A 12,437-nucleotide genomic window follows, 5' to 3' on the forward strand; every position below is an offset into this window, starting at 1 on the left:
AGGGAAAAATATGGTTTGCTGCCTTATTCTTGTCAAAGGTATAACTGCTACGGCTCTCGGGAGTCAAAACCTGTTTATTCCTTCTCTGTGTATGGACTTGAATTCTACAGCCTCTTTTGGCTTCTGTGACATTCTGTACTTTCTCTTTTCTTTTTTTTTTCTTAAGACAACAGCTACTCTGGATCATCTGCTAGCTGCAGACATGTTCATAGTTTGTCACAGAATGGAATGGGTTGCAGGTCCAGTATGCAGTGCTGTCTTGTCCAGTTCTACTTTTTGTCCTTCTTTCTTCCTGCTGTGGTTGCCTCCTTTCTCAGTCTGTTTCTTTTGGAGAAGATTAAGGTGGACTATTCTGACAGCTTGAGTAGGTTGGTTTGAGTAGTGTATTGGAGGTGGGGATGGGGATTTAAAATCAGTGGCCTACCTGGGAGGGAGGAGATGGATAACTCCTTGGCTTGCAGAACTGCTGAGGGCTGGGGGAAGAACCTGTAGGGTTCTTGCAAAGCGGGTAAAATTGTGAGGTTTGTGGCATTTTTTGAATTGATTCAATTTTTTGCTTTGGATTGATTAAATTATTAAATGATGTTTTCACTGCAATCTCTCCCTCTATTGAGGAAAGAGAAGTAAACAGTGTATGTTCCAAAGAGAGCACTGAAGTGTACAGGACCTACCAGTTGCTTAAGGTTGCTCAGTGAGACCCATGCCCTTCATCTTCTTAATAAAGCCTACCTGCTATTTTAATCTCCAGTTAATTGGCTTGTGTGGAGCTTGACTGACTGTGTCCACATCCAGTGTCCCTGACACTGGCACTCTCGAGAAGCTCCCCAGTACAAACCAGTATGTAAGAGCCAGGGAACATTGACAGGACTTCGGGGAACCTTGATCCATTGGGCAGAGATTCCTATGTGGGCTGGCTTAAAATTATATAAAATGTTTGAAACTGTTTAAAATCACAGTAAAGTGTAAAAGCAGCCTATTTTACTTACTTGGCTATTGAACAGTCTTCCCAAAGGAGACTGCGGGGCCAAAGTGTGGGAGAGGCTGCTTATTTCTCTAGCGAGGTAAGCCATGTGTTCCTCAGCGAGTTTTCTAGGGATAGCCAAAGCACATACATCATCTGCACTGTGCCTGTCATAGTTCCTCATTCTGGAATTTCAGGGCCTGTTGTTTTTTATTTACATATGAGTTATTTACATACCTACATAGATATTGTAGTTGATCTAAAGGGTGCGATTAGGAAAGTCTTAGAAAGTTTTGAATGAGCCTGCCTCTGGGTGCAGGTAATGCACAAAATCTTTATGTATTTTCATTTAAATTTAATAATTGTAATTTAATTAATTTAAATTTAAATGAGTAAGTTTAATTTTTTATTTACAAACTTGAGGAAGGAGAGAAGGGACTGAGAAGGAGGAAGCAGAGAGGTAGTTTATGCTGCAGTGGTATCTTGGAAGTTAGTAGGCCTGGTAGCTACGGGAAGTGGCGTATCAACAGGGTTTGTGCATGCTGCTCTCCAAGATCTGTTCATGGTATTTCAGCCACCCCACTCTGTAGTCCCACTTTCCATCTTTCAGTTGCCTGGAAACTCTTCTAGTAAGAGAAAACTAGCTGGGCAGCTAGTTTTTTGTGCACTGTGTGCTCAGGTTTGCATCTTTCAAGTGTCCTATGAGCTACAATAAAAGATGTCGGCAGCACCCTAGAGTCCACCCGACGCTCGTACTTCTCCCGTGTGAGTGGGTCCAGGCTCGCTCTGCTCTGCAGCCTCCCAGCTTTGCCCCTTGCCCTGTGTCCGAGGAAGCCAACAGGCACACATGTTTCCTCCAGCAGGCCAAAAAGAGTATATCAAAGTTTGAATTTGCATCGAGAAATGATCTTTGATTTTTTTTTTATTTTTTTTTTTCCCCCCCTAGCCGGCAGATGGCAGCCGCTGTTAGCGTGTCTGGGCAAACAAGCTCTTCATCCCTGGGGAAGACTGCTCTCCATCCTCCTCTGTGTGTGCTTTTAGCCTGTTCCTTCACACATGCTTGTCAGTGGGATTTGTGCGTGAGCTTCGTGAAAGGGAATTTAATAAGTATGAGATTAGAATAGGGATAAAGCCAAGCAGAAAAGAAAAATGTTGCTTAATTGATCTTGCTCACAAGATGCTGTGCAGAGCTTCGCATGCTGGTGCTGCAGGTGAGAAGACAGCTAAGAGTTGAATGCATTAGCACCGAAGTCATTCAATATTCAATTTGAAAGTAATTAAAAACCAGTTATGATATTAAAAAATCAGAAATGTGAGTTAGAATAGGTATAAAATACCAGTTGTAGGGAAGATGGAAGATAATACAGGGCTGGGGAATGAGGAATGTTAATTTTACCTCTGAAGTTGTTAGGGTTTGGTGGTGGGGTTTTTTTCCTACTTCTATCACCATTAGCATGTGGATTACAGGATTTTGGATAGTCATACAGAGAGAACACTATGAGTCCTACTCTAGGGGGTTTTACAGATGCATATCTGTCGTGGTTTAGCCCCAGCCAGCAACTAAGCACCACGCAGCCGCTCACTCACTCCCCCTCCCGCAGTGGGACGGGGGAGAGAATTAGGAAAAACCTCGTGGGTTGAGATAAACACGGTTTAATAGGACAGAAAGAAAGAAGGGAACAATAATGATAATACCAACAAAGAAATGTACAAGAACAAGTGAGGCCCAATACAGAAATTGCTCACCACCCCGTGATCGACAGCCCGTCCCCGAGCAGCGATTTCCAGTTTATGTACTGGGCATGACGTCGGATGGTAGGGAATATCTCTTTGGCCAGTCTGGGTCAGCTGTCCCGGCTGTGTCCCCTCCCAGCTCCCCATGCAGCCCCAGCCTGCTTGCTGGCAGGCCAGCACAAGAAGCTGGACTGTCCTTGACTGCTCAGCAACAACCCAAAACATCAGCACATTATCAACAGTTCCTCATCCCAAATCCAAAACACAGTCTCACACTAGCTTCTGTGAAGAAAACCAGCTCCATCCTGGCTGAAACCAGGACAGTATCCACCCCTTATTCCAGTATCCACCCCTTATTCCATACCATTTACGTAATGCCCAGGTCCTATACTTTTCAATACATTCCAATTATTCATTATTACTCTTCCTGTCTTTTAATATATACACACAGATATCACTTTCTTAGTCCATGGGCCATCACTCTAAAATGTCTATGGAGTTCAGTCAGTCCATGACTCTGGGCTTCATCCATCATAGCAGTCTCTCAGGGCAGGGGAGATGGTATGTGGTGTTGGATTGTCATCTGGCACGGTCCATGTCCATGATCTGCAGGTCGAAGATGTCGATCTCGAGGGATTTGTTGGGCGCAAGCTGCTGAAGCCAGTTCTGGTTTCATCACTGCTGCACGTTGTTTGGCTTCAGTGAAGCTCATTCTTCATCAGTCTGGGTGATTCTTACTAGAATACCATTGATATGGTAGATAGCAGCCATAGTAGTAATGTCATACTGAACAATTAACATAATACAATTCAAATCATTGACTGTTTTCACCCAAAATCAAGTCTCCTTGAGGTACACATCGGACTTCCCCATCCTTCCGCATTACCCACCAAGTGCACCCAGGTCCCTGGGCAAAGGCAATCCCACGAACGGGTTTGCCTTTTCCTAAGGCAGGAGTAACCCAGACTGTCTTCCCCAGCATGTTTCTCACATGCACTACAGGGACTTTATCCCCTTCTACAGTACGTAGAAGTTTTGATTGGTTAGGGCCGGCTCTATTAGTAGATCCCCTAGTGTTGACTAACCAGGTGGCTTTGGCTAAATGTTTATCCCAATGTTTGAATGTCCCATCACCCATTGCTCTCAGTGTAGTCTTTAACAGTCCGTTGTATCGTTCAATTTTTCCGGAAGCTGGTGCATGATAGGGGATGTGATACACCCACTCAATGCCGTGCTCTTTGGCCCAGGTGTCTATGAGGTTGTTTCGGAAATGAGTCCCATTGTCTGACTCAATTCTTTCGGGGGTGCCATGTCGCCATAAGACTTGCTTTTCAAGGCCCAGGATAGTGTTCCGGGCGGTGGCATGGGGCACAGGGTATGTTTCCAGCCATCCGGTGGTTGCTTCCACCATGGTAAGCACATAGCGCTTGCCTTGGCGAGTTTGTGGAAGTGTGATATAGTCAATCTGCCAGGCCTCGCCATATTTATATTTCAACCATCGTCCTTCATACCAGAGGGGCTTTAACCGCTTGGCTTGTTTGATCGCAGCACACGTCTCACATTCATGGATAACCTGTGCAATAGCATCCATGGTCAGGTCCACCCCTCGATCCCGAGCCCATCTATATGTTGCATCTCTTCCCTGATGGCCTGAGGTGTCATGGGCCCACCGAGCTATAAATAATTCACCCTTATGTTGCCAGTCCAGATCCACCTGAGCCACTTCAATCTTAGCAGCCTGATCCACCTGATGGTTGTTTTGATGTTCTTCAGTGGCCCTACTCTTGGGTACATGAGCATCTACGTGACGTACTTTTATGACGAGATTCTCTAGTCGGGCAACAATATCTTGCCACAATTCAGCAGCCCAGATGGGCTTGCCTCTGCGTTGCCAGTTGCTCTGCTTCCATTGCTGCAGCCACCCCCATAGAGCATTTGCTACCATCCATGAGTCAGTATAAAGATAGAGTATTGGCCATTTTTCTCGTTCAGCAATATCTAAAGCCAGCTGGATGGCTTTCACCTCCGCAAACTGACTTGATTCACCTTGTCCTTCAGCCACTTCTGCAACTCGTCGTATAGGGCTCCATACAGCAGCTTTCCACCTTCGATGTTTGCCTACAATACGACAGGACCCATCAGTAAATAGGGCATATTGCCTTTCATTCTCTGGCAGTTCATTATATGGTGGAGCCTCTTCAGCACGCGCCACCTCCTCTTCCGGTGATATTCCAAAATCTTTGCCTTCTGGCCAGTCCATGATCACTTCCAAGATTCCCGGGTGATTAAGGTTTCCTATTTGAGCCCGCTGTGTAATAAGTGCGACCCACTTACTCCACGTAGCATCAGTCGCATGATGTGTAGAGGGGACCCTCCCTTTGAACATCCAGCCCAGCACCGGCAGTCGGGGTGCCAGGAGGAGCTGTGCTTCAGTACCAACCACTTCTGAGGCAGCTCGAACTCCTTCATATGCCGCCAATATCTCCTTTTCAGTTGGAGTATAGCGGGACTCAGATCCCCTATATCCTCGACTCCAAAACCCTAGAGGTCGACCTCGAGTCTCTCCTGGTGCCTTCTGCCAGAGACTCCAGGTAGGGCCATTCTCCCCGGCTGCCGTGTAGAGCACATTTTTAACATCTTGTCCTGCCCGGACTGGCCCGAGGGCTACGGCATGAACTATCTCCTGTTTGATTTGTTCGAAGGCTTGTCGTTGCTCAGGGCCCCATTTAAAATTGTTCTTCTTCCGGGTCACTTGATAAAGAGGGCTTACAATCAGACTGTAATTTGGAATATGCATTCTCCAGAAACCCACAACGCCCAAAAATGCTTGTGTTTCTTTTTTGCTAGTTGGTGGAGACATAGCTGTTATTTTGTTGATCACATCCGTTGGGATCTGTCGACGTCCATCTTGCCATTTTATTCCTAAAAACTGGATCTCTTGTGCAGGTCCCTTGACTTTACTTTGTTTTATAGCAAAACCAGCTTTCAGAAGGACTTGAATTATTTTCTTCCCTTTCTCGAAAACTTCTTCTGCTGTGTTGCCCCATACGATGATGTCATCAATGTATTGCAGATGCTCTGGAGCTTCACCCTGTTCCAGTGCAGTTTGTATCAGCCCATGGCAAATGGTAGGGCTGTGTTTCCACCCCTGGGGAAGTCGATTCCAGGTGTATTGGACACCCCTCCAAGTGAAAGCAAACTGTGGCCTGCACTCTGCCGCCAAAGGGATCGAGAAAAACGCGTTAGCAATATCAATGGTGGCATACCACTTGGCTGCCTTTGACTCCAGTTCATATTGAAGTTCTAGCATGTCCGGCACGGCAGCGCTCAATGGCGCCGTGACTTCATTCAGGCCACGATAGTCTACTGTCAGTCTCCACTCTCCATTAGACTTTCGCACTGGCCGTATGGGGCTGTTAAAGGGTGAGCGAGTCTTGCTGATCACTCCTTGGCTCTCCAGCCGACGAATCAGCTCATGGATGGGGATCAGGGAGTCTCTGTTGGTGCGATATTGCCGCCGGTGCACTGTTGTGGTAGCGATGGGCACCTGTTGTTCTTTGACCCTGAGCAACCCCACCACAGAAGGGTCCTCTGAGAGACCAGGCAAGGTGGACAGCTGTTTAATTTCTTCCATCTCCAAGGCAGCTATACCAAAAGCCCACCGGTACCCTTTTGGGTCCTTGAAATACCCTCTGCTGAGGTAGTCTATGCCCAGGATGCACGGAGCCTCCGGGCCAGTCACAATGGGGTGCTTCTGCCACTCATTCCCAGTTAGGCTCACTTCGGCCTCCAGCACAGTCAGCTGTTGGGATCCCCCTGTCACTCCGGAAATACAGATGGGCTCTGCCCCTATATGGGCTTAGGGCCATGCCTCTGCTTTTTTGTCAAAAATATATATATACACACATGCATTATAAAATGCAGTACATCATATTAACCTGGAAAGATTTCCTATTTATGTAAATGGCCAATCCACTTGTTTTACAAGCTCTGTGTGATGATGAACGGTGGCAGACTGCACATACCTGAGCATCCAGACTCGAACCCCGAACCCGTCAGGAAACAACATCCCCCAGCAACCATCGGGAGTATAATGGCAATGTATAGCTGGCTGGCTGAATTAACAAACACAACCCTTCACCTGCTCCAGGCTCACTCTGGAGAGGTCTTCTGCTTGTGCTTTTGTGTGTGTGTGTGTGTGGTACAGGGTGCTTAATTGAGGAATTTTCACTAAGGAGAAGATAGAGTAATTAGGTCCAAAATAGTCCTTTTGAGATTATAATCCCAGATAGATACATAAAATTATTGGAACTGACCTCAATTCCTGTACCATCATCATCTTGCAGAGACTAAGAGAAGAGGCAGAATGACCTGCAAAAGCAGCCTCCATTTCTGCTACTATCAAGGATAGAAGTAGTTGTCTATATTAATAGCATTTATTACTTAACATCTCTAACCACTGCTCTTGAAGACTGCTCTTAACACCTGGGGCAACATGCATATTAATACAAATTACTTTTGATTAAAACCATTATTATTTTAGCACAAAAAGGAAGGGGGTGGTAGAAAGGAATGTTCTCTTTTTAAATATTTAAATACTCATTATACCAAAGTGATACAAATTACTGGCTGACTGACAACTTGCTAATAATAGCTTAAAAATGCAAATAGAGCTATTATCCCAATTGACACTAATTGGAACTCCTTTGGCAGTCTGGGAGGGCAGGGCAGGAAGGTTTGATTGTTTCCTCGAGCTGAAATCGGGTTGGTAAGGAAGCGTGGGGAAGATGTGCCGTGGATAAACAGGTTGCCATCTGCGGACATCAGAGTTTGTTATATTTCAAGAATATCTTCCGAAGTGCTGTTTTCTGCCCGTGCATGGTTTTGGTGAGGTTTGCTGGTGCCCATGCGGTGCAGGCTTTGCCCGGGCTGAGTTGGTGCCAAGCGGCAAATGCTCGGGTCTCACAGAAGAGCTACGCTGTCTTTTGCGAATTCTGAAAATTCGCTGCCTTAAAATTCACTGAATTATAAAAATTTTCACTGCTGGTAGCCAAAAAGTCTGCAGTGCAGGGTGACTCTCTGCAGAGTAGGTGTCTGGGAAGTTCGTGCTTTATGGACCCTAAGTCAGTATGAATTTTTCATGCAGAAGCTGGTGTAGAAGATGGCAGAGGTGCCTGTCGGGGGAGCGCTGTCCCCCGGCAGCGTTTGCATTGCGTAGCAGAGATGTCCATACGTCGGGCATCATCGGTTACTTTCAAAACATGAGAGACAGCCCCCCAGGTTAAGGTGAGACAGCTGTTGTGACACCCCTGCCATGCTCTCCTGGGTGACAGGCTGTCATGTCTCTGTTGCTCTCTTGCTGAGATTTTTATTTTCTTAGCAACCAGGAGCTTTTGCTGTCTGTGATTCTCCACCCTGGAAAATCCTTTTTGTCTCCACTTCCACAGAAAAAGCGGCAGTAATGCCAGGGTTAGGAATCATACTGAGGTCAAGGATACGGTGTGGGGCATCCATGCGTACCCTCAGACTCCCTAGCTAGGCTCACACACTTCTCAGCTGCGTCTATCACCGTGTCATGCAGCTTCTTCCCCATTGCTGCCACCACGCTCCGGTGTGGTGCATGACGAAACCCGGCGTGACAGCCTGCTCTTTGCAGCCCATGGTAGGCGATTCACGGAAAAGATGCGTTAACATCTGAAAGGCCATTAGGAATGGGGATATGCCTATGTGTACTGTGACGCCAGCCCTGTTTTCTGAAATAACGTGGTTTATGTCGTACTGTGAGGCGCAGTGAAGTGCCACTCCCAGCACAGCTCTTGAGCCATCTTTAGTTTTCTAAGAGGAGAGAAAACTTTTGTCCTCACCAGTTTTTGTGGTGAATCTCCCAACTACTGATGAAATAATCTCATCTTGGAGTTTTGAGTGGGAGGGTGGACTTGCTTCTCCCCTACAGGAAAAAAGCATGGGGAGCTGGGGCTTAAACATGGCATTTAGAGACAACAAGGTGGGCTGCCTGTCTCTCTTGAGTGTAAGTCTGCAGCTGATCATGTAAACAGAGCGAGCCCATGCTTTCCTGTATGTCAGAAGGTGCTGCTCAATATCTGTGTCCCTGTTGAATGACATGTGATGCCCGGTTGTGTTTGGGCGTCACCAAACTCATCTGGCCGAGAGCAATGTGCCATTGAGTCAGTGCCTGTGGGAACCCAGCCAGGGCTTCCAGCTCAGGAACTGGCTGGACTGGGGAATTCAAGGCAAAAACACTGCGGCAGTCTTTATCAGGTGAATGAGGCCTTGTAGGGCCCAGTTTGGGAGGAAGAAGATTGAAGGCTGGTTTGAATATACATTGGGAGAGTGCAGTTAGGAGGTGGATACCGTAAGGGCAAAAGTCTGGATCCTGTTTGGGTAGGTGTGAGGTGAGGGAGGGGATGGAGCCATACCTGTTCTCCCAGAAGCCTACAGCCTCGCACAGGCATGCCACCCTTTGTGGTGCTCTCTAAGCAAATTAATTTGGGATCCCCTCTGGTAGGATAGATCATCACCAAAACTTGGGGTCAAGAACATCTTGTTAATCTTGCTCCCTGCCCACGCCTGCTGCCCCCCAGCTTTTATTTAAATACACATCCTTTATCTCCAAGGAAGTTTGGAGACAAATTTGCCTGTTTCTCTGAGCCATAAGAACACAAACCAAAATCAACTGGCTACAGGCTGGGTGAGCAGTAGAAAAGTGTTTTGCAATATCTACCTGTATTAGGGCATCTCCCTTTAAGCGAGACATCTTTTAAAAACAAGCTGTGGAATGGAGGACTGAGAAATGCCATGATGTTCTTCGGGGGATTGAAAGTCTCGGCTCCGCTGAGCAGGTGACACGTCTAAGTGAAAAACAACGCCTTGGAGGGCTCTGGATGCAAACAGACCCCGTGCCTGGTGTGCCTTCGCTACTCCTGTAACACACCACTGAGTCGAGCAAATTTTTGCTTGGGGAGTTGAGCAGAGCCGAGGCTGAGATGCACGTTAGCAGGCTGACGGCACCACTCATCTCCTCGGCACCGTGTGCCCCAGAGGGATGTGGCTCGGTGGGAGGTGAACCCCCGCAGGCCCAAAGTGCCTTGGGAAGCAACACAGAAGAGACGAGTCATCTTATTTTTACGGGATTTGACGTACCCATCCCACACTCTGGCCTGCTGACACATCCCTGAAGAAGACACACTTTGTGTACCCTGAGCTTGCAGTCCCCATCGAGACGGTTACTCGTGCCTAAACTGGCTGGCACTGGTTGTCACACGAGCTGTGGGATATGTATTTCACCTAGTAGCTGATGTGTAGACATACCTCTTATGTGGGACCTTCCTGCTCTTTTCCTCCTCCCTGCCAGCACTTGTGCAAAGCTCTTCTGGGGGCAGATCATGAGACAATGGAGACAAGACTCCCAGTACAGCGTACTGGGAGCTGCTGACGCCTGCCAGGCTGAAGACCTCACCCTGCAGTCGCACCACTTGGCTTTCCTATTGCCCTGTTAATTTCACAGAGACTTTTTACAATAACAACATGGCTTGTGCAGGACTGAAATGAGAGAAAATAGCTTTCCTTTGTATCAGGCACTTCCTCGGCATCCCCACGTGCTGGAGCTGGGGAGGGGTCGGGGACAGGGGCATCTGAGTATTAGCTCATGGTACTCTGCATCTCTGCATCTTGAGCATCCCTGGTGCTCAAGTCTGGAAGGACTTTTTCATGCCTCTCCTTATTCTGCAGCCCCAGGAAAATAAGTGTAATACCTAAATCAGAGCAGAGGAACTTCTTCCTCATGGAAAGACAGAGAAGAGGGCAAGTCCCCTGGGGTGCTCCTTCCTGGGGCATGACCACCAAGCTGGGGATAGCAAGGTGTCTCTGAGATCTTTCAGACTGGAGCCTTTGTGAATGCCAGGTTTGACTACACTTATTGACTGATTTTTTTTTTTCTTCTTTTTCTTTTTTTTTCAAGGCAGACTAGTGTCATTTAGAGAATGTGTTATATCTTTTTGGCAAATCAAGCTGGAAGTTACCAGAAAGCAATAGCTGGGTGGACAGTGCACTTGCTTGGTATTTTTATGCTTATCTCAGAAGCACATAGGATCATTTTAGAGGAATTTTAACTATGTAAGGAGTCTCCCAGGATTTTGTGTGCTTAGTCTGGTAAAGGAATTAACTTATTTTCTCCTTAAGTGTGCTCAGGGTCTGAGGACTCAAATTAGCCACATGCTGATGAGATCCAGGCAAATGTTTCTGTTGATCAAGCTGTCTGTGCTCGCACAGCATTGCTAGCCTTGTTCTGTGCCATGAAATTATTCTCTAGAAAAATAATGTAATTCAAAATAAAACTAAAAAAAGCTTAATTTTGCTATGATCTACAGTAAAACATTTGTGGTTTGTCTTTGGAAAGGCATCTGCCTTAAAATTATACCCAAATCTAATGAAAGAAAAACAGAAGTAGTAGGTCCCTCGAATGCTTCACTGAGACAGCTAAAAATGCTCCTTTTGGACCAGTCTAAATGAGTGAAAATCAGTAATTTCTACTGTTCCGCTCCCCTTTCTCACTGTCTGGTCTTAGCAACTTCTGACGGTGCTCAGGATCTTGTAGAAGGGACTCAGCAACATCCACGGAGCAGAACCCCAGACATGTACCTGGTACAGTCATGTACCAGGCAGGGGCTGCATGGGGAGAAAGGACCTGATGTAAAAGTGACCTGATTAACTAGTTAATATTGATGTATATTGTATTAGGTTGAATCTGGTTTTTTATGGAATGCCTCAGGTTTGGAAGAAGGAAAAAAGCTCAGCTGCTGGCATGCAGCTAGGCAGAATTTGGCTGCCTGTGGGTGCAGGAGCAAACATACAGTTTTGCTTTAGACACCTTGCTGAAAGCCAGTTGAAATCATGGCAAGATCCCCGTTGCTTTTGTCATGCCTTAGGCAAGGTTCACAGGACAAGGTTTCCTCTTTTCAGGCTTAATTGTGGCGGATTGTGGTTAGGGTAGGAGCATCGTCTTTCACTGCTTTATGGTTCTGTGTAAGACAGTAAGATACCCCGAGTAAGTTGAACCGCACATAAAGTTCCTCCATATAGATAGAAACATAAAATATGTACGATGACCTAGAAGTCTCTCAGTCTCTCTGTGTCTTCTAAATAGTACTTGTGGAGGATGCTAGGTTACAGGAATTTTGTCCAGATATCTCAGCATGATTTCTTTATTTTTAAATCACACCTCCTTCACTGTTAAAAAATCAACTGATTTCAATATAGCTCAGGGTGATTAATTGACAGTTTTGTTCAGATAGTTTTGCTCTAGTGCAGAACACAGCCAAAACAGCTGGAGCTGTCAGACAGTTCTCCTGTTGTGTTTAAAATTAAGCATGGCTTACTGCCCCAGCTTGAAATAGAAAAGATAAATGCAGTAAGTAGCTCTCTGTAGAAATGTAAGTGTCCTCTACACAAATGCTTTATTGAAATAGTCTATTATGGAAACTGTTACTATGGTGTAATTTTTTTAATCATCATGACCAAAATGGACTTTTTATAATTTTGTTCATTTTTTTCTTCATAAATACATCTTTTTTTAATCTTTTGCTCCACGAGATTGTGAAGAGGTATTTGCATTCATTTCCTACGCCTCTTCAGTTTTGTTACCATTCTTCTTCTCTTAGCATGCAAATGACTGATTAGAGGCATTTATGAGATAATGAAGTAGTTTAAGTATGCAAATATTTTT

The sequence above is a fragment of the Phaethon aethereus genome (genome assembly GCF_964289735.1).
Source record: "Phaethon aethereus genome assembly, chromosome: 2".
NCBI lineage: Eukaryota > Metazoa > Chordata > Aves > Phaethontiformes > Phaethontidae > Phaethon > Phaethon aethereus.